Below are 22,761 nucleotides of genomic sequence, written 5' to 3'. Positions count from 1 at the left end.
GATTTATGCATTCCTCTGATGCTGAGTGTCGATGGTATGGTGGATGCGGCTGCTACATTAACAACGGGCTGCATCAGCACTCAAATCTTATCTTGTTAAATCAGACAAATGTAGCTCAATGAAAAGGAAGGAATAAATGCCTGGGATGGTTGAAAGGAGTGAATTTTAATCCTGTTTGTTAGGGGACTTCATGGTTTTCACTGGATGACTAAGGTGTGTGTGTGGGGGTCCCCCTGAGACTTTGGGTAGCATGATTTATATTTATATGTGATATACATAATGTACACAGAGCACACATATGAAAATATACACCTTATGCAAATGGACACACACCCTAACAGCAGATACAGGGCTGCAAGATGCGGTGTCTATATTTTACAGATGCTATAAAATCTCTATTAGATAGACAATTTATAAAAATGGGTCTCTTTTTAATATTTCCATTACAAGTATAAAAACTGCTCCTTTGTGCATAATTCTCTATATTTTTTCATCAAAAAGAAGTTACCATGAAGGCTAAATACCAGGAGGATGGAATAGCTTATCACAATCATTATAAATATGATGTTTTCGGGAACTTTTGTGGCACACTGAATACTGCTACCATTCTATAGACAGACAGTATTAATTCTCATTGAAGGGAAATGTCCCCGTGATTGAACAATCAACAAGACCTTTAGAAATTATCTTTGTGCTATACAGGAAAAAAAAAAAGTTTCATCCTGGCATATAGCACAAATGGCCAAGGCATTTACAATAAATGAAATACACTTTAGAAATAAATTCTTAGGGAGGACCCTGTACTACTAAACTCTAACTTAAATCTCTTCTTAAAATATCCATGGAGTTTAGCTTCAGAAAACAGAAGTCAATCAAAATCCTTCATTTACCCAAGAAAATATGTTTGGAAGCACAGGAGCATCACGACACAGTTGTAAAAATGCATGCCTATTGAAATGTGTCACAAAATACAACAATTACAAAAGAGGCCAAGTTGGAGCTGGAATTATTTAATTGGCTCAAAGATGAACTTGCCTGCTCAGTGACACTTTGGGAACATATTATTTAAACATAAGTCAGTTGTGCTTTCATTGGCTTCTTCCCTTCTTTAATTATAGAAGGTGTATGTGTCAAGGGTGGGAGCAGATGAAATCTTGTAAACAAGAGATACACTCACATCCCTCTCTTCCTTGCGGGTGTTAGACTTCCAAAGTCTCCATCCACTATCTGCAATATTACTGCCAGTTACAATGGTCAGAGATGCGACATGCAAATATTGAGGACTGCAGTTGATTGGTACATAATGGACTGGGATGAAGCTTTCACACACGTTTTAGAAATATAGAATGTTATTGCTGGGAGGGATCTGAGAGAGCCTCTTGCCAAATCCAGTCATTTTGCAGATGAAGACATCCAGGCCAAGAATGAAAAAAACCCAGGCCAAGTTCAAAGCCAGGACTAGACCCAAGTCATCTGATATTCAGTCCATTGCTTCTTGATTGCACCATACAGCCAAAGCCTCCCACAACTCACAAAGCCCCCACTCCCCCAACGATAGCCTCAAGCCAGAGCCCCTCCCTTGTACACAAATCAATATTCCCTAGACTTCTCATTAGCACTAAAATTTGGACTAGATGTTTCTGAAAATGTCATGAAATCTCAGCTCATGTGAGCTTTATCTTAATAGCAGTAAATTGTAAATTGTAAGTCATGTTTGGGCAAGATTTGGAGAATAAAAACTTGAAATTATTTAGCCCCAAAGAGAACAAAATATCTTGATTATCCTCTTTAAAGGATTCGACACTTGCCTTTAATTTGATAGGCTGGAAACATGTGTTTAAAAGAATCAGTAGAAAGTTCAGTAGCAGGTAATGCCAACAGAACGGGATCCGGGCGTGTGGGTGATGGTGATACCTGGTTCAGAGAGAGCACAGTGGAATGATGGAAATCACAAGGCAGAGAAACATATGCTCCTGCTCAGTGCTGAGTGCCAAACGACCTCTCCTGTGTAGTGAGCACGTGATGAAGTGTGCGGAACAAATGGGAGAGTGACTTTCAAGCTGAAAAACAAAACAGGCTCCCAGCTAGTTAGTCAAGTTGTTTCGCTGAAAGGCTCTTCCTGGATTCCCCACATTGCTGAAAATGAAAAGGAGATGCCAACTTTGCAGACCACAGATCGACATGTCGCCCAGCACGGAAAGCCTCAGACTCTGTGTTAGCTGCACCTAGCGGACAGTTGGTGGTACAGTGGGGTGGCACCCTGGCTGTGGGAACAGTCCAGAGCTATGAGGGGCCTCAGCCATTTCCAGAACATTGTCCTTTCTGATAGAAGTTTAGGGTCATGGAAATGCATAATGTTTGAGGAAAATGTAGATGGGATGGAGGCAGAGTGGACAAATCAACCAGGTCATTTTGACTGCAAGAAGGAAGCAGAGATCTGAAGCCTGAATTAAGACTTCATTGGTGCACATGGGATGCTACAGATGTATTAAGAGCAAATAATGTGAGATCCGAGCCTCACTGGATGCTTGAATTTATGTCAAAGTAGCTCCATTACATATGTGTCGACCAGGGTCAGACTACATTAGCTGGTTTCCTCATTCCATATGTGACGAACTAAAGAGTCAATGGAGTGTACTTCAAAAATGCCTCTATATAACATGTTTTTAGTGTGCATAGCACTTAGGTTCAGTTTAAGTGTGTATGCATGTGTGCACGTTGCACGTGTGTGTGTGAGAGAGAGACAAGGAGGAGGGAATAAGACATGAAATGTCTCTAAGGTCACAGAACACTGACCTCATTGGCGGGGCTAATTTGATTGTGCGGGAACAATAGCACTGTACTCCTTTGCCAGCGAAGTGCATGCTAATTATGCGATTTGCCCTTGATAAGACCTTGGTGGGTCATTCAGCAGTTGTGATCTGTCACTGACTTCTAATCATGTATTATCGTCTGGGTGAGTCAGAATGGGACCCTAAGCTTTCTGTCTTTACAGCAATGTGGCACTCTAATTACCTTATGCCAAGTGGATATGCAGCGACTGAATTAAGTGATCAGTGCGATTGCCTTCAAAATCTTCCCTTTCTCCTTTGTGTTGCTTCACGGCAATTTACATTTTAAGATGCCACAAAGCTTTTGGTGTGACTGAAAATGCCACTCTCAAAAATAATTATTTTATTTTAAATTTAAGCAGGATAATATTAAATTCAAGCCAAACTAGCATCTTACCTTATTTCTGTGGCATAAAACCAGAAGCTACAACAGGAATCCTGCGAAACTTGTTGAAAAGCATTATATTGGGAGCCTGGCTTTTGCTTTCAAAAAATAAAAATTAGAAAGGGCTTGGGAGAGGTTTGGAGTGTAGAGGGACTCTCAAGAGTGAGAGGACTTTCTAAGACCCTTAAGTTTTTCCTCTGTTAGTAATTTGCACTTAATAAGTAGACCTTAACATTAAGCATTATTTTCAGCTTTTAAATACTGCTTGGGATCCACCTAAAGGCTACATATATAAAGAATAAAATTAAAACCCGAGGAATAAAATCTAACCACAAAATAATCATTAACGAGGGTAATGATAAATTGACCTTATAAGTATTTTAAATTCAGTAACAATTCCTGACATATTGGTTAACTTGTTCCATGACAGTTTAAGGGATCAGTGTGATCCTAATTATGGTAATATAACTTGCATTATTTTTTTGATACTTTAAAATTTTGTTAGAGCTATGATACAATTCTCTATTGTTGCATAGCAACTCTCAAAAACTACAAGCAATATGTTATGCTAAACCAGTTGTATCAACATCTGTATTTGCCTAGAGAATGATCTAATGCCTTTTGCAAAGAAAATGCACTGCGACATTTATAAGATTTGATAAGATACACTGATGTGGATGATCCTTAAAAATATGAACTCTGAAGTGCTCCTTGAAAGTTGTCATAAAACAGACCAAAAAAAAAAAAAAAAAACCCAACCATAACCGCAACATCATAGAGCAAAAGTTACTGTGCTACTAACAGGAAATATAAAAGGATTTTCAAAGAATTTCTGCCTTGTGTGTCAACATTGCTGCAGAATTCTTTTATAGTAACTGAAAAATCAAAACCAAAGAGGACAATTGAGAGAAAAATTGCAGCCTTATTTTCCTGGAATCACATGATGTGGAAGGAACATTATTTGTTGAATCCTTGGTTTGTTTGGGTGGGAGGGGGAGAGAGAAAGAGGGGGCGCACTAGTGAAAGAAATGGGGTGGAGGGAAGAGGAGGGGGATTAAGAGAGCCCAGAGAGAGGGAGGGAGGGAAGAAAGAGAAGAAGAGGCAAGAGAGAAACCTAGACTCGGAGCATTCTGCATTCCCTGGGTGGCAAAACAAAAGAGCCCAAGGAGGGGGGAAAAAAATCTGTGGAAAGTTGACACAGTCAAGAATAATGGCTAAATCTATCAAGTTTGATCAGGTCTACTATAATGAAGTGAGGCTTCATATTCCAAGCAGGGACAATGAAGACAGGAGTCAGGCTCTAGAAATGCGCTGCTCACTTTGTGCTTGGAATATGCAGCAGCCAGCAGGGAGCCGCCAGATAATTACACAGTATTTGTGCGGTTCCAGGAAGCTTCCCGCGCAGGTTGAATGCCCGTGCTATATTAAAAGGCAGCACAGTGAAATGTTTTTAATGAATATTTTTGTCAGAGAAAGAAAAGGCATTTGAATGATTGTGTGTGTGTGAGAGAGAGAGAGAGAGGGAGAGAGAGAGTGTGTGTGTGTTTACGCTTGCGCATGGGGAAACCAGAGGTGGAATATCACTGTCAAAATACAGTTACCTTTATTTATTTTTATTCCATTATTTACCGTTTCAAGAGTCTGACGTCCTTTCAATAATACGAATCACAACATTCGGTTAATGTTATTTAGGGCTAATTGTACATATAATCCCTTAACTAATATTTGCTAATAATATCTTTCAATGAAGTAGTACATCAAACAGAGGCTTAAAACTACTTTAAAAAATTCCAGTAGTAAATGAAATGTTTAGACACATTGAATCAGGAAATCTAAAGGAGAAGTAACACAGATGTTGATACTTACCAGTCAGTAGCCTTTGGCAGTGATAGCTCTAAAACATAAGAATACATTATTTCATCGCTCTTTAATTCTCACCTAACAGATGTGAATAATCCACTGAATTTTAAACCCACATATTCTATTCACAATGCCCCTTTAAGTTCATTTTGCAGGGCAAAGCAAGCCACATACACTAAGAGAATTCACTGCATAAGGCTGCAATTTTTTTTAAGTCCAGTTCCACTAATATAATGCCAGATATATTTCAAAGGTTTTTTATTTACTTGATGAGAAAATATCTAACTTCCTTGAATACATTTTCAGGTGCTGGTACTATATATGTAAAGGCAGGTTTTTTTTAAAGGCTAAATGACACTCAGCCATTAGCATTAGACATCACACAGTAACTTCCTTTCCTAAATTAAATAAATTCAGCAGTTCAAACTCTTTGGATAACAAAAGCATCTCACAGATATTTCCCCTTCATATCAAGTGATTTTTCAGATCATGTAATGACTTACATACCAAGGTATTAATTTAGGCCTGAAACCTCCACATTTTAAAAGGGGATATTGTATTTCACGTGGCTAAGTACCGATTGTGAACCATTATCACTTTTAACAAGTACATTCTGATGAGGTAGCATGGATCTTTATTTGAAGGGAGAGTTCCTACCACATTGCATGACACAGATGGTAGAGGTCAACAATTAAGAACAGTGAGGGTCACAGGATTTGTTGGTTGAAAGATGGGTCTGATGAGGCAATTTTCTATCTTTTTTTTTTCTTCCCAAAGAGTAATTTCAAGTAGATTTCTCAGCCAAGAGGCCCGCCACTCCCTCTAGCAACTGACTAAAATTTAATAGCTTTGACCCTCAAAAAAAAAAAAAAAAAAAGAAAGAAAGAAAGAAAGAAAGAAACAACACTGAATTCAACAAAAGTGGTGACTGGCCCCAGATTATTGTAAGAGAAAGCAATATCCATTCCAAATTTTCAAGGATTCGTTTCAAGGTTCCTGTCATTGAAATGTTTCCTTTTGTAAGCTGTATTATTAATAATTGCAAATACCTAAATGGAATCATTTAAATGAAAACTGGTTTCTTTTATCACATGAGGAAAAAAACCCTCACTAACCCTTTTAGTAAATACATTCAGAATTAGTACACATAAAATACTGAAAAGGAAATTTCATTAGGTATATATAGCTATGTATATTTGACAAGAAAGACAGGCAATTACCTTGGCATGTTTAAATCTGATTATTAATCTATCCTCGAAGACTTTCAATACTAAAATATAAACAATGGTCAGATGTGTTTTCTTTCATTTAAATTATAGCTGCTTACACATAATACTCTATTGTTATGCTATGGATTAAAAACAAATAAAAAGCAGAATGCTTTTTAACCATCTTTTCTACTTTTCAAGTTTTAATAAAGATACTCTGTTACTATATTAAGTAGTTTGTACTCATCATAAAATGTATAAAGCATACAGGTCATAAAGCATACAGGCCATCTTTTTAGAAGTTTTATAAACAAAAAACTTCATTTAAATATAATTTGACCAGAGAGATGAAAAGCTCAGAAGAGCGGGGAACGGGCTTTTCTACCTTTGTTAGAAGTGCGGGGAACGGGCTTTTCTACCTTTGTTAGAAGTGATGGAAATATACATACAAGGATAGTTCTCAATCACAGGTAGACACAAAGGACTCAAGAGAGGTCACCTTTCTATTCTGGTCCAATCACAATTAGTACACATTTTCAAATCTCAGACCAAAGTAGAGAAGAATCACATTGAAGTTTTGTTCTATACCTTTCTCCTCTATAACTTTATAATGAAAATGTAAATTTACATATAATTGAATTTTTAAAGACTATTTCTTCTATGCACCCTCCAGTTTTAGCTTCCATCTCTGTGGTCAGTTGTCCATACAAATCTTTCTGAACAGGGCTTTGGGGACTAGACTCAGAGTGGAAAGGGCCAAGCCAAACACTTCTGGCTTGGAAGAAGGTATGGTGAGGGCTTAGAGGGAGGCAATCTTTGCTTAGGATAAGTGCAGTAATGTTTCTGCAATGTATGGTATCATTCTCCTGTGTCCTGCTCTATTATGGCAGCCATCTAGAACTAAATTAGAAAATCTGCCTAGTTTTGCATCATTTGCATTACATCTCCTCATTCTGAAATCTCAGATTTCACAGGGTTTTTTTTGTGAAATGAAGAGTAAGGTTTTCATTAATTCCCTTAGCCTGGTTACCCTCGTGAAACATTAATCTGTTAAAAAAAAAAAAAAAGATGAAAAGCCAGTAATCTTTCCCATGTAGAAAATAAAACTACTATTCCTCTGTCCTGGAAGGCTACATGTTGTTGCACACAAATGCTGGCATATTCATAAGCAGCATCCTCATTTTTAAAGGAATGTTACCCCCAAGATTAAGTGGTCCTTGGAAATGCCAACGGCTGCGTTCCAGCCCCTTTGCGTGCAAAGAGCTTTGTACCATAGAAAAAAAGGTTCCTCTCCACCTTCTAAGCTTCATTTTATTCAATCGGCTCTTTTTCACATTGTTATAGCTAGTGAATATAGCAAAGTTGGATTCAGAAGAGAACCTTAAGCGTTATCATAATGCTTAGAAGAAATGGCTTCACACTGTATAATCTATCAAAGGTGTCAGATTTACAAAATGCAGATTTTCTGTCACATTTGGGCACTCTAAGCACTGTATCTTTTCACTAAGGTGCTGACTGCTGTTTTAATGAGGCCCTTTGGTGGCTGTAAAAAACTGAAAGAAGAGGATTAGAGGGGTTACCCTAGATATTGTCTATTTGTCTTACAAATTTCACACTAACTACCAATTACATCGCCATAAACCTTTTGGCTACTTCAAGCTGTATGCCATATAATACATAAAAAATACGCTATGTTAACCTCTCCTATATTATACACATAACTACAGCCACTGATGCAAGTAACATATCTAATGAAGCCAATAACGAGGCTCTTTAAAAGTAGTCTTGTTATAGGAATAATATTAGAGCAGTTCAGTTAGAGGCTAAGGTCCATTATGGAGTACTTCCTATATACTCCGGTCCCAGGTCTGGAAAGATGCTGACACACTAATTCAAGCTCAAGAAGGGCATTAATCTTGCAACCTTCTACTTGTCATGCTTAATGGGACATCCTGCCTAGGTGAAATGAACCTGATGTATTCAGGTAAACATAATTTAATAAGGAAAGATAAAAAGAAATCGACGTCTGGCATGACCCTAGGGAGATGAAAATACTTGTCATTTTATTTGAGAACCTAACTCCTCAGAAGAATCTACAAGGTGCCTAGTATAGGGCTGTACACAGTAGGCACTCAAAAATATGCAGCACCTTAAAGAATAAGTGGAAAAATCATGGTGAAAGTTCTGAGACGTCTTTGTTGATTCCCACCCCCTCCCCCCAAATTTCCTGCAATCCATTTTGTTGGTGGGGAATGATAATGCCAGGCAGGGATGGCAACTGTGTTCATCTTGAGGAAGAAGACACATATTAATGTGGGGTTAAGCATCTGAGTGTGAAATCAAGATCCGCAACAATACAGCATGAGATTTAAAAAGCAGGCATGAATGTCAGTGAGTAACCGTGCATCCTCTTTCATTTGCAATCACTCTAAAGTCTAATGAGCTTCCAAAAATTGTGTCAAGGTTTCAGATAAGCTTATAAAAGGCAGCTGTTGGAGAAGGTGGAAGTCCACCCTGCCAAACTAAGCATTACATCAGACACACACACACACACAGTGTGTAGTAGGGCACTGCTTCCCTCAGTCCATGCTTAGACACTAGTCTCCTAACTGCTTTCAGAGAGACAAATCGAAAACAGGCCCAGAGAACACTGATTGGCCTTACCATTTAAAACAGCTATGAAGTAACAAGAATCAAGATAGTTACTATTCTGGGTGATAAATCCATGCTCCAAGTCACTGAATGGAATTTGTCATTTTATAATTTTCCAAGTTTTCTTTGATTCAAAGATAAAATGAATAAGGCATTATTTGGTCAAGGTTTTAAAAAAACAGACATGTGCTAAATGTGATTCAAAAATAGCATCTGAAAACACCTGAAAACTCAGCTTCCTCCAATCCTTCTTCCAGCTATTCTCAGATAAGTTAATATACGGTTAAATAAATTATTTGGAGAATAGTGTGGTTAAATCCATTGTTGTGAATTTGAATTTATCACATTTCTATATTTAGCTGGCCAGGCACTTGTAAATCTACAAAGCTCATCTTTATGGAAAAATCGATGCATTTGTCCCCCCCAGGATAATATATATTACTTGTGAAAATGAGTCTTTTAGTTACAATTTATTTCTAACAGGGATAGAGAAAAATGCATATGTACACTCAACAAATGAATTAAATTAAAAGGATGAAAAGAACCCTCCTCAATAAAAAATCTAATGAGATAGTTCTGAGATGACAGGTCTTCCTCAGGCTTCTCCCTCAGTGGCTGGAATATCAGCAGTGTGTCCTACCTAGAGAAGCCAGTTCTGCACATTGCCAGCATTCACTGTCTAGATGGTATGAGTGTCACCAATTATACTAGGTATAATTATCCAAGATGATAAGAAGTTTCCCATGCTAGATGAACAAATATGGCCTATACTGGTTTATTAGAAAGGATATTAAAGAATAGTATCAATAGAAGACAGCCACCCTCCTGGTGCAGTTTAGTAGACAGGGGTGTATACAGAAAATCAGGCATTTGGAGCATCACAGCTAACTTTTTATTCATATTGTTATTTTTGTCCAAATATCTTAAGTGTCTCATCTGCAAAGTGTTAAGAGGAGTTACTTATTCATTAAGCACTTTGCATAAGCTTTATAAGAAGCACCATGGAAACCGAAAGTACTATACCACTTTGGTCTTCTCCCTGGTTGAACTCAGAGAAAGGATTTCCATCCATAGTGAATAAAGAAGAAAGCATGAACATAAGGAAGGTGGCTCTTATAAATGTTTTCTTAACAATTATGGTCTTGGGTTAGAATATAACCATTTCTGACCCTTACATCAGAATTAGAAATTTAGTAAGCTTCCAGTCTTGGAAGTAACCATGAGGCCTTTCCCAAATGAGCAAGGCACATGCAATAACCGATTGCTTAGAGACTTGTCTCTAGATATTATTCTAGAGATAGAGTATATTTCTGGAGTTTTTGCCTTATTTGTCCATGATTGTGAACTCCAGGCCCTATTTCTTACCCTTAGATGACATATGATTCCATCTAAATAGGTACAATGAGGTGCAAATGGAAGAAAATCTACCAGTAGAGCATACTAGTGACATTTGGAATCTATGGGCCTGATTCCCAGAAATCTGAATTAAAATGAGATTTGGAATGAGGAAAAAAAATTGTTGATGTTTCTAATCATTCTAATAAAGTTATCTAGCTTCTGCTGGATCATTTTTTTATACCAAAAGCTGTGCTCTAGTCTATATGGAATAGACTACGCTAAGCTGGATAACACACGTCACCTTAGGCACCTGAATTAATAGTTTGGTTATGTACTTGGTTAAGTCTTTACGATAGATCAGCATAAGTGTGCTAGACAGACAATTCTTTAGAGCTAACATTTAAAAAAGGTGCCAAAGCCCCTTTGAGATCTTTGTGAATTATCCAGATTCAGGGAAAAAAAGTTAAACATACAGTGCTTTTTTACCCCCCTCCTTTTTCTTAGTTGCACTGAATAAGTAAAATTGCAGCAAAGTTGGCAAGAATAAATACTTCCACGGTTTTTCTAAAGCTGCAATTAATGATAATGAAGCTATACCTTATATGGCAAGAAATACAGTACAAATTGGATAAGTAAGAAAAATGATCAGCCATTGTGTGCCTCCAATATAGTACATCAAGGTATCGCCACTGTGAGGCTATCTTTATTTTAAACCATTAAACAAAACAATATAAATCTGCAGGCAGGTGTTTCTTGTTGCAGAAGTATTGAAAGTTGTAATGCAAACAATCTAATTTTAGCATCTATGTAGAGTGTGAAGTAAATTTACTGATCACTGATGCATTGAGCATAGGAAGAAACAATCAGCAGGAGCTTTCAGCGAGATTATCCTATTAAAGCAGGAAGACTTCATGTGGTTGTTAAGGAAGTAGTCAAAAGCAGGTGATGGAAGTGGGGGTTTGACGACTCGTCAGTGGACCCAGTGTACATGTTAAGTTGTTGTTTTCTGCTCAGCTAAGCAGCAGAGAATTGATATGTTAGCAATGAAGTGCAATGACAATTAAATTGTAACTGACCTACATGTTACCGTCATTACGCGTTCTCTTTTTTACTGCTTTCCCTCTTATTTAATCACACAGTATGGGGTTTTTATTAGGCTGTAATGTTAAAATCTTCATCCATTTAGCCATAAATGTGTGACTGGATATCTATCAGACTTCCTTGCACTATACAAACAAAGCCATTTTGCTGAATCACTGTTGACTTGTTTGTGGCCTAATTTAATGAGTGTAATAACTTACATTACTATCCAGTTAACATTTAGGAGCCCAGAAAAGACCTGCTAGCACACAGTAAGCTACTGTATACATTCTCTATTCATATCACTCCCCTTTGCAGTAAATTTTATACAATAATATGCACTGCTTACAACACAAGCTCAGCTTCCATCAGCTGAGGGTAGCACTCTAGGAAGTTCACTACGCTTAGGCTGAAATGCTTCTTACACACAAGAACCGACCCATATGATTTTCTTTTTCTGGCTACCATAGCTGCTATATCTTAATCTGTTAGAAAATAATAAACACAGGTTTATATAACCTTCAGACAAAGCTTAATCTTTCCTCAGATTTTTCTCACTGATATTTTAAGCTTCTTCTCACCTCCAAACTCAGGAATGAAAATAGTTCTTCAAGGAGAAGGAAAGCAAAAATTGTAAATTAAACAAAATAAAGTTCCAGGGTAAAATATAAAAGCAAGAAGTCAACAAATAAACTGGGTTGTCCTTATGTATATTTATGTGATTAAGCTGTCCACGATCTTGAATTATGTACCATTTTATATTTCCCTATAATAAAGATAACTCATCCTTCCATTCAACCACACACACCTATATGTTGTCTTCCTAAATGTTTCTTTAACACAAACATATTGTAATTTATTTGTGTTTCCACTGCATTACTTGGAAAAAAATTTTTAAAAAATCTTTGTCACCTCACTCTGCCTTAGCCATTTAACTAGCAGCTGACAATTCAGCGGATCACCAAAAAGGTCTCATTATTTCCATATTAATATTATAAATTGACAACAAAATGAAAGCTCTTTACTTTCTCAAAATAACCATTATTTGTAAACACACACACACACACACACACACACACACACACACACGGAGTTGACAATTTACAAACAAATATTTCCACATTGAGGTATTTGAAACAGTCAGACTTTAATTTTTCTTTCCTCTTTCAGAGCAATATCACTGCATTGTTTGAGTCAAGATTTAAGTCTTTAATTATTATCTATTATGCAATACCTCAGATTAACATTACAATCTTAGAAGTCTTTAATAATAGAAGAAAATCATAGATGGAAGAGATACTTTTAAATTTTATTCCTTTCAGTGAAATAGACAAAGGCAACCTTCAGGCCTCATATTCCAGGGAAAAATGCATCACTCTGGACCATCAGGAAATTCCTTTGGTTTTTATAAATGATGGGCCAAGTAAAATTGTGAATATGCTAATTATGGCCTCTATGTCTAGACTTGTACCTTAACTATAGAAAGAAAAGCAAGCATTTTATTGACAAGTTCATGTAAAATAAGTAAACTCTTAAGTCCTGGAAATTAGGGGAGAAAAGCAACAATAATAGGATTTTCTTTCTTCAATATTAAGCTACTACTAAATTCCAGGAACTGTTCTAAGCACTGCAGAAAAGCCTACTAAGATAAAAGATCAAAATCCTTTCCCTCATGGGGCATATATTCTGGTGGTGGGGAACAAAACATGAAAAAAAAAAACAATCATGTAATATATTAGAAGGTGGCAGATGCTAAAGAGAGAAAAAAATATAGCAGCAAAGAAGGAGAAGGAGTTCTGTGGGGAAGATTGAAGTTTATATATTGAGTGGTCCTGGTAGAACACACTGAAAGGATACGTTTGAGCAAAGACTTAAAGGAGACAATTTAGATACTTACATTACTGTATAATCTAAATATATACTAAATGTGTAGCTTTATACATATAACATATGTTATTGTAATAAAAAAGTAGATGTTGAGTTGGATTTTCCCCAAAGAAAGGTTCAAAGAGAGGCTAGCAAAAAAATATGGTGTGGAGATGGTGTGGAGTCAGGCCACCTGGAAGATTGGTCCTTACATTCCCCCTTAAGACATCCCTATTTTGAATCTATAATCCATAATCCATAATCCATTATTAATCCCCGGCGTAAACTTGTCGCTGAGGGGATATGGAGTTCCAAGCCCAGTCGGGTGAGGATGCACCTATGTTATCTTGACTCTCTACTATGTAACACACCGGTAATCATGACCACTTTTTAGCTCTCACTCACAGCCAGGCACTGACCATTTCAACACCCTTGAGAAACAGATATTAGTATGCTCAATGCACAGCTGAGTAAAGTGCAATTCTGAGAAAGTAACCACCATGGCAAAGTTCAGCAAGATACTCAGTAGAAGAGTGGATCCTTTGACTCCTGTACCACACAGTTCATTTCCACACTTATTAGGACAAAATAAGAGCAAAAACAAAATAATCTGGAGTGTCAATTAATAATATCAAATGTATAGGAGGGTTACCAACAATGTGGGATGAAGGTTGAAAATATCATTAGAAATTAAATGCTAGCATCGTAGAAATTATGCAAACAATGGATGCAGTGGTGCTCCTTTACATAAATTGTGTAGACTAGGTCAGACTTTTAATGGGAGCTGCCATTTTACTGATGCTTCTGTCATGAGGATGAATTCTGCTAAACTATATGGCATGAGTTAGAAAAATAGGTTCTTTCCTCCAGGTAGATACAGCTCAGTACCGGGACAGGTGAGTGGACTGAATGTAAGCATTTTATTCTCACTGGGTATCATTGTTTATACACGACCTGCACCAGCAATTCTTTGCAGCCCGATTTTCTAAATTCAAACAGAGGCAGCCTAGCTAGTGAAAGAAGTTAGAGAAACTCTGTCTTCATTTGAATTGGTCATTTTCTTTATGTTCTTGTGTGACTCTGTCTTGCAACATCATCTTTCTTGATGGACATTTTTAAAAATTTATAGTGGTAATAGTAATACTGGTAATTTCAGTAAAAATCTACAAAAAGAAAGCAATTTATTTTGGCAATGCAAGGATAATCTTAGGTGAACAGGTCTGAAATTACTTAATACTTTCTGTCCACCTTCTTTCTATTAATTTCGTTTCCAATCTCTACAACCGAACTTTTTCAATCAATATATCTTGGGATCATAAAACAAATGTGGGTTTTTGAGCCGGAGAGAAGTGAGTTCGAAGCTCAGCTCTGCCATTTGCAAACTGCATAATCTTAGCTAAATTCCTTCGTCTTTCTATCTGAACATCAGTTGCCTTATTGATTAAATGAAATTGGATAATAGCTCTACTTTTCAAGATTTTTTGAGAAAATTAAATTTCTACTTGAACTTGTTTCTCCCTTCATTTTGCCACCCACATGCTGTCTATAGGACAAGATCCATGTTCCTTGGTTCAAGACCCTCCAGGATGTCATTACAATTTTATCTTTACAACACCATCTCCAATCATCACTGTCCCCCAACCCCTCACAGCCTCATACCCCCTTTCTGCACTGCCTTTTATGCTCAAGTAATACCAAATGATTTTAGCTCTGCCATATACACCATAATATTTCATGCCTCTATGCTCTTTTATTTACTAGCTCCTCTGCTTGGACTAGCCACCCCTCTCCACAGTCTCTTTGGACGATTCCTACTCTTCCATAAAGCTTGACTCGGTTTTTACAAAGATTAAATGAAAGAATACATGCTAAGTGCTCAGTAGAGTGGCACATAGTAAGCACTCAGGATATGTTAGCTCCCTCTCTCTGACACAAACCCCTTTCATAAAATTAAATATGCTTCCTCTTCTGTGTAACTGCACCAAGTGCGATCTTTTCATATACCCCCACTTTATGGGAGAGAGGTCCTAGGGATGGCAGAGTGAAAAAAGCATTGCCTCGAGAGTAATTCTATGTCCATTCCAATCCCAGCTCTTCCACTGTGCTAACTCTGAACTTTGAGCAGCAGATCATGTGAGCCTCATGGCCTTCATGTCTTCATCAGGGCTAACATTATTTATTTTTCTGGATGGTTATAAGACTAGAATTAAAGACTTTGTGGTACATGGTCAATAAAAATCAGCTTTTCTTGTATACTATTCAAACCAGCTACTACTACTATTACTATACTAGTACTATGCAGCGACACTCCTCCATATCACTTTGAGTGGGATCCAGAAAATTTAATCCTAAAAATTCAGGTTGCGTTATTATGTAGTTGATCTTTGAGTATAAGTGAGTTCAAAGTCAGGAATGAAATCTAATATTCAGTTGCATTTTATCTCAATTTGCTTTGTTGCTGAGTGCATTACTGTGGGGTTCTACTATATTATTATTACTATTAATTATTTTCTTCATCATTGTTACGTAGTTTTTTTCATGTCTACCTTATTTACTTGACTGTTCCTTAAATACAAGACTATATATTTTTTAGCCTAGTCTAGAATAGAGATTAAGAGCTGAATTTCCTGGGTTTAAATCCCAGTTGTATCATCTAATTCTGTGGCCCTGGGCATATTACTTTAACTACCTAAGTCTTGATTTCCTCATTTTAAATGAAGATGATAATAATAATGCTGATGTTATAGAAGACTGTGGGGATTAAATTGGCTGGTGCATGTAACAGAATCCAGCACCTAGTAAGTGCTCACTAAAGGTTGGCAATTACTGTCATCATCTTCTTATTATCACTATCATGATTACTGTTATTGACCTTAGCATCTGACAAAGAGCCTGTTTACATATTAGGCACTCAGTAAAACTTAGTCTAAAATTTTATCAAATCTCTTTAAAATTTGGCAGTTGTAATTTAGGTTAGCTTCCCAATTACAGGCTCTGGCCCCTTACAGGCATCTCCAGATGGCGGGGTGTGAAGGGATCACTCTCTAATTGGCCTGAATTCCCCCAAGTCAGTTATTTTCTCAGCACCATACTGAGGGCCTGAGGCCCTCTCACCCAGCTATCTTTCCTTCCTCCACCTCCTTCCACCAGAACTGGCCAGCCTCGGGGCATTGGCTTCTGCCGGTCTCGCCCACCAGCCATTGCCAAGGATGCTAGCCAGTCCTTTATTGGAGCCAGGTGGAGCTGGCAAAGCCAGCTGTTGTCCGCCTTGTGTTGCCTGGACTTGTGGATGCCAATCTTCCTCCTTCCTGGCTCAGGATAAATCTTTGGCATCTTTGCTCTTTTCTGCAAGCCCCAGGCATGGGGTCCCTATACTGGGGATTTTCCTTGTGGGAATGGCACTGTTACGAAAGTGATAATCCTATCATTCATTTACCTACACTCACTTGGTTTGTTTTACTGAAAGTAGATTAATGTGAATGAGACATGGTGTGCTATGCCCTCCAGAACTCAAAGAAAATAAATACACAGATTCAATAAAAGGAAAAAGGGGACACCCCAACTATCTAAACAAGCAACTTCTAGATCTAGATGCCTTACTCCAAATCCTCTAATTCTGGGCACCTCTTCTAGGAAGTTTCCATTTGTAATTATGCTGAGCCACTAGCTGATTGATCTCTCTTTAGAGGGGAAGTGGAAAAACAGAACTTAAGTGTTTTCAGCATTCAGCTCTCCTAACTGCTATAGCCACGGCAGTCTTATCTGGCAGGAGCTAGCAGGAAGCCTATAACCGCTTCATCCTAACTCTCCAAATGCTGGCAACAATTAAATGAATTCTTAAGAAGAGAATCAAAAAAGCAGGAGGCAAAATGAATGGCTTATCCAAGTGCTGAGGAAGGAGAGGCTGTGTATTCAAGATGGAAAGAATATAAATACACACACACATGCATATTATGTTACATATCTATAAAAATGTGAAATGTTATTTATTTTGAGAATACCCAGTCATTTCCATCTGTAGTAAGAATCCATAATAACATTCTCTGTTTATATAACTCTTTTCACCTCAAGAGATCCCGAATGCATTTCAGACAGCTCTATATACAAACAGAGGCCAGGAGCTCCGCCATCTCTGAAGCTGGTGGTGGGAGCCAGGCAGGGGATGCGTGTGCGGCTGCATTCATCTCGGAGGCCACCGAGAGAGGAGGGGAGAGCCGGTCAAGGACAGCAGGACAGCCCCCACGTTCTTAAAACAGTGTCAGAGGGGCCTTCAGAGTCTGGGTGACACCTCAACTTTTGATAGCTAATTAAGGAAAAAAGCTGAGGAGAACTCCATTTATTTACTTTGGAGGGATGAAGGATGGTGCAGGGCAGGGCAAGGTTAGTGAAGCAGTGACTCCAGGGAGTGCAAATAAATCTGAGGCATAGATCACAAAATCTTCCCCTCCAGCTTATATATGCTTATTCCACTGAAACCGCTGATGATGGGAGGACATATAAAAAGGTAATATATGTGGATTCATCTACACAAATATTTTCATCCACAATCTGCCTTCCCAGAGAGGATTGACTGGATCACCTGAAATCCTCCTCTTTTTTTTTTTTTTCTTTACCAATTCAGTCCACAACAGCTGGTCTAGCTTCCAAATAATTCTCATTAAAAGAGAGAGAGAGAAATAAGACAACAACCATGATTCAGAAGAATTCACACTTCAGAAATCAAAGCTCGACAGAAGAGTGTATTTCTACACGGCCCTGACAGGAAGGCATAGAACACTTCTGAGTATCCAGAAAATAAACGAGAAAATGGCAAGTCCCTGCCCAGAGAAAATATGACTGACCAAATGCCCAGCCATAAGGATTGCGCTCAGGATCCTTGAGTCATGATTGTCTGCTTTACAAATGGAAAAACCATGTCCCTGGAGAGACAAGTGGGACGTGGTGCAAAGGGACACATCACACTACGGAGAAAAGAGACTGTGGTGGAAAGTGGTCTGCCATCGGCTCTTGGAAAGCCTCCTTTCCCTCAGTGCTCTGGCATCTCCAGGGAGTTATAGGCCTCCCATTGAGCACCCCCTCCCTAAAACCACCAGAAAAGTCCAATCCCTGAGCACAATCAGAAGCTCTATCCCGGCCACCTCAGATATTAGATTTTCTAAGTTCTATCACCTCAGGGACTTCCCACATAAACTCAGCAAACAGTACATAGAAGGACATAGGGATGCTGAATCCCTTAGGAACTCCAGTTTGAAGCTGGGAGGGAGGTGAAGATTCCCTGGTGCTGGAGACAAGCCTCACTACAACTCTTGGGAGCTGTGCCCTGGAAAGGTCTGTGGAGGGAGAGATGGCAGGGGCAGAAGGCCAACTGGGGCCATCCAAAACATTTTTGGGAAAAGTATTCCTTCCTAAAAATAAGCCTGCACTTGCCATGCAGCCTGGAAGAATTATAAAAAATAAAAACAGTCTAGCATACTCGGTACAATTCATGTTAAGGAAATGTGCCCATGTTGAATTGGACTCTCAGGTGACCTCAATGAGGTAGGCAGAGTAAAGTCTTAGGAACGAGGAAAGTGAGCCTTAGACAAGCCAAGTGACCTAACTACCTCCAGAGCTGGAGCTAGAACCTTCTTAGTATAGAATTTGAAGTTCTTTCTATTGTACCTAGCCCAAAGTTATAATCAGCAGTAGATCAAAATGGATTTCCCACTGAAATATCTGTGATGATGCCAGTGCATCACGCTGACCTTTGCAACCTTCAGCCTTCCTCTTTCTGTTCACCTGAACAGGGGCCAGACAGAGGGGAGGCTATGACATTTGTAAAGACAAGCAACAGGGATTTCGTTTCCTCTCTGTAGTTCTAATTTAGCTCCTCCTTGCTACTCTTTACACCATCCAAACACACTTTTGGACAGAAACAGAAAAGAAGGCACTAACATAGACAAATAGATGGTTTGAGGGATGAAATTTTATTTTAAAAAATATTACATTAAATAGTATTTTAATTCTGATGAGTTTTTATGAATGTTTTAAAACCCTTGTAAATAACCCCCAAATGGAAAAGATAGTCTTTTCCATTGGTAGGACAAGGAAGGTTCATATAATCAAAGGTTATGGAGTTCAAGCCTATAAAAGTAATAGAGAAGTAGAACCAGAGGGTATTTGCTGAATTTTGGAAGGCATTGCTAAGAAACAATAAAGGGACTATTACTCATTGGCATACTACTCAGTAAACTTTGGAGTTCACTCCAAGAAGTAAGTCGAGGCTTACAGATAAAGGCTGAATACACCAGCAAGTTCAAGGACAGTTTGGGTACTTTCCAGCATGGCAGGAATTCAGTGGGGAGTTGGGACGTTTGAAGAACACCCCCAATTTTTCCTGGCCATGGATGGCAGCTGTGCTTTCCACAACATGTTTCTTGGCACCCCTATTACAGACAACCCAGGGCTAGATAAAAGAGCAAACAGGCCCAATGTGACATATTCTTAAATAAGGAATGGGTCACAGTGTTCTTTTTCTGGCATCAAAGCAGATTTTACTCCCTGTTCTGGAGGATTCTGAAGCTGTTGGCAGAACTGACCATAGGAATAATCATCTTACGGGAGATGTTCTTATTATACAATTAAGTGGGATGGGAATTTGTTGCATATTTAGAAAACATATAATACATGTATCAAATGGAAGTTTATTCCAGAGGAGCATAAACTAAAAACAAAGGAATGATTTTCAAATGCCAGAACTGCCAAGTGGAAGCAGGGCTGCATCAGTCAATATAGAGCGGGTTTGCTATGCTAACAACCTTGAAATTTCAGGGACTTAAAACAACGAACCTTTTTTTTTTCCCTCACTAACTCTACTGGCCCATTTCTGATCTGAGGTGGAGGTAGGGGTTGGGAATCTTGCCTCGCTCAGGGACAGAGGCTGGCTGAGCCTCCATTATCCATTGAGTCCCTGTTCATGGACAAGGAGAAGAAAGGTTACTTGTTCATTTCACACTGATTCTTACGAGTTTTTCCTGAAAATCAACTACCCTTCTGTGAACATTTCATTGGCTAATGCAAGTCATTCTGCCATGGTTAACTTTAAGGATTTGGAGAAAGTGAAACTCTACCACATCCAGAAGAAGTAAAAGAAATATTAGTGAACAACTTAAGAACTACCAGCAGGATGTTTCTCCGTTTGGCTCCAGAGGGCTGAGCCAACACCATTGTGTGCAAAGTGCAGGGAGCAGGTATCAAGTTAAGAAAAGGAAGTGCTCCTGTAGAACAGTATGCTGGCCAGGAAAACAGCAAATTCCTTTTCCTTGGCTGTATTTTAAGAGAAACATAAAGGCTTTCTCTAAGAAATGCTAAAGAAATCCCAAATATCTACAGAAGCCAGGTAGGTAGCATAATGTGTGAATCATCTAGGAAAAAAATATGTGTTAAACATATAGAAATAATCTATGGTGCCATAAGGACATTTTCTTTCTCCAGTGTTTCTTCATAAATGGAGCTTTCCCAATTGACTTTTGAAAGGCACATAAGAATAAGGGGAAATTCACTTACTTCAAAACAAATACTGTAAGAGGAATGACAAATGATGGCTGACACTCAGCCGTAGCCCAAGAGCAAAGGGGACAGAGGAAAACTGGAGACTGACCGTCCCATGGAAAAGGGAATACAAAGCCAGATGATTGTTGCCATGTGGAAAGGCAGGTCCAGGCTGGGCAGATTTTCCAATTTTACTTTTAAAGAAAGGCCAGAATCCTTAATGTGCACATGCAATCTCTCCATTTTTAAATGTTGGTGCAATTATTTTCAGAAGACTCTGTGTGCCAAACAAAATATGATGTAGGCTGGGTCTGGCCAATGGCCCATTAGTTCGTGGCTTCTGCTGGAAAGAACATGCCTGTTATAAGTGTGGGTGTCAGGGGAAATGGGGAATTATATGGTCTGTAAGATTTTCTTGGGAGCCCAATAAATAGCAACCCTGTTCTCGAATTCTAAACCAACTAAAAAAATAAGATAGGCCAGGCAAGGTGGCTCACACCTGTAGGCCCAGCTACTTGGGATGCTGAGGTGGGAGGATCCCTTGAGCCCAGGAATTCAAGGCTGCAGTGAGCTATGATGGAACCACTGCACTCCAGCCTGGGTGACAGAATAAGACCCTGTCTCAAAATACATAAATAAATAAATAAACAAGATGAAGGAGTGAGCAGAATGGGGGCCAAATTATAACCTTACTGAAGAAAGCAAGGTTGGAGACAATGGGCAGCTGAGCTTCCTAGAATTTGATACTCTCATTTCCAAGGCTGCTGGACTGGGTCAGGCCCCTCACACCTCCCTTCCTCACTTCCCATATCCACCTGGAGGACGTGTGCTCGCTGTGGGCAGCTGCTTCCCCAGGGAGAGACAGAAGAAGGTGCAGAGCTACGTAGGTTTGGTTTCTCCTTCAAGATCCCTGCCCCCATAAGATAACTCATTCCTCCTCACACTACGGGGGCGGAGAGGTGAGTGGTAGAAGGGACTGGTAGAGCCCAGGAGTGTTTCAGAGACACAACAGTGATGGGGAAGACGAGATCCCCCTCAGCAGTTATTTCCAGCCAAGGCCACCTCTAGCACACACTGCATCTTTGTGCAAGTTACAAAAAGGCACTCCACCCTGGCAGATGAATTGCAGAAAGGCCCTCTCCTCCCGGCCGAGGCAGCCCCAGGCTGGGGCAAAGCTTGGCAAGCAGCACCAGGGCTAGATTCCAGCCCACACTTGCCTACTCGGCCTGGTGCCTAAGTACAAAAACCCACAACTGCCCATAGCAGCCTGCTGCAGACTCTAATAATCCTATCAATTGGATTCCAGATTCTTCAGTCTCCAAAGTAACCACATCGTGAATAGCACCCACTCACTGTCCACCTCAAACAGTTGGAATTCATACTGGTCAAGGGTGTGTCAAATTTGTGAACAGGGTGGAGTGGAGGAAAGGTTGACTGCCTGGCGTAGTCTGTGGCTGTTTTATTATTGTTGTTCCCTCAATTCACAATCACTAAGTTGGTACAAATTTTCAAAGAATGAACAGCCATTTTTTTCAGCGTGTCAGAATTTAGTGAGGCTATAATCATTTCTTCACAATGTTTTTTAGTAAAGACTATATTAAGGAAGACATTGTTTTAAAAGTTTCCAGTACAACTGTGGCTTGTCCCAAATTCTTTGTATTCAAATGTCAGACTGTAATTGTTGGTTAGCAGCAAGGTTACCAGATGGGTTATAAAATGCATTTCAAGGGAATATCAAAAGGACTTAAGGAAAATACAATTAACAGCTGGTGTAGTTGAGACAGGCTACAGTTTCACTGTAAAAGAAAAAGTAATACAATCTTCATTAGAGTTGGGCACATTTCTGTTTTCATGATATAACATCTTCATTTCCAGAGTTCACCCCAACAAGGAAGAAAGACATAGGGCTCTAATTATACAAAACAAAACAAAACAAAAAGGAGTGGAAAATTCTGCTTATCAGAGGTGAGAGACATGCCCAAGAAGGTGAAAACTGAATGAAAAAACAAAG

At 38.8% G+C, this 22,761-nt stretch overlaps 1 long non-coding RNA gene across 1 annotated transcript in view; it reads right to left on the bottom strand.

The window, feature by feature from the left end:
* Positions 1–22,761, bottom strand: part of LOC123636939 — a 199,684-nt gene that overhangs the window by 135,967 nt on the left and 40,956 nt on the right. Inside the window, exon 2 of the long non-coding RNA XR_006734708.1 lies at positions 5,083–5,110. This is a non-coding gene — a long non-coding RNA (uncharacterized LOC123636939). The remainder of the gene's footprint in view (positions 1–5,082; positions 5,111–22,761) is intronic.

Source organism: Lemur catta, chromosome 4 (assembly GCF_020740605.2).
Source record: "Lemur catta isolate mLemCat1 chromosome 4, mLemCat1.pri, whole genome shotgun sequence".
NCBI lineage: Eukaryota > Metazoa > Chordata > Mammalia > Primates > Lemuridae > Lemur > Lemur catta.
This window is presented reverse-complemented; position numbering and strand designations above follow the sequence as displayed.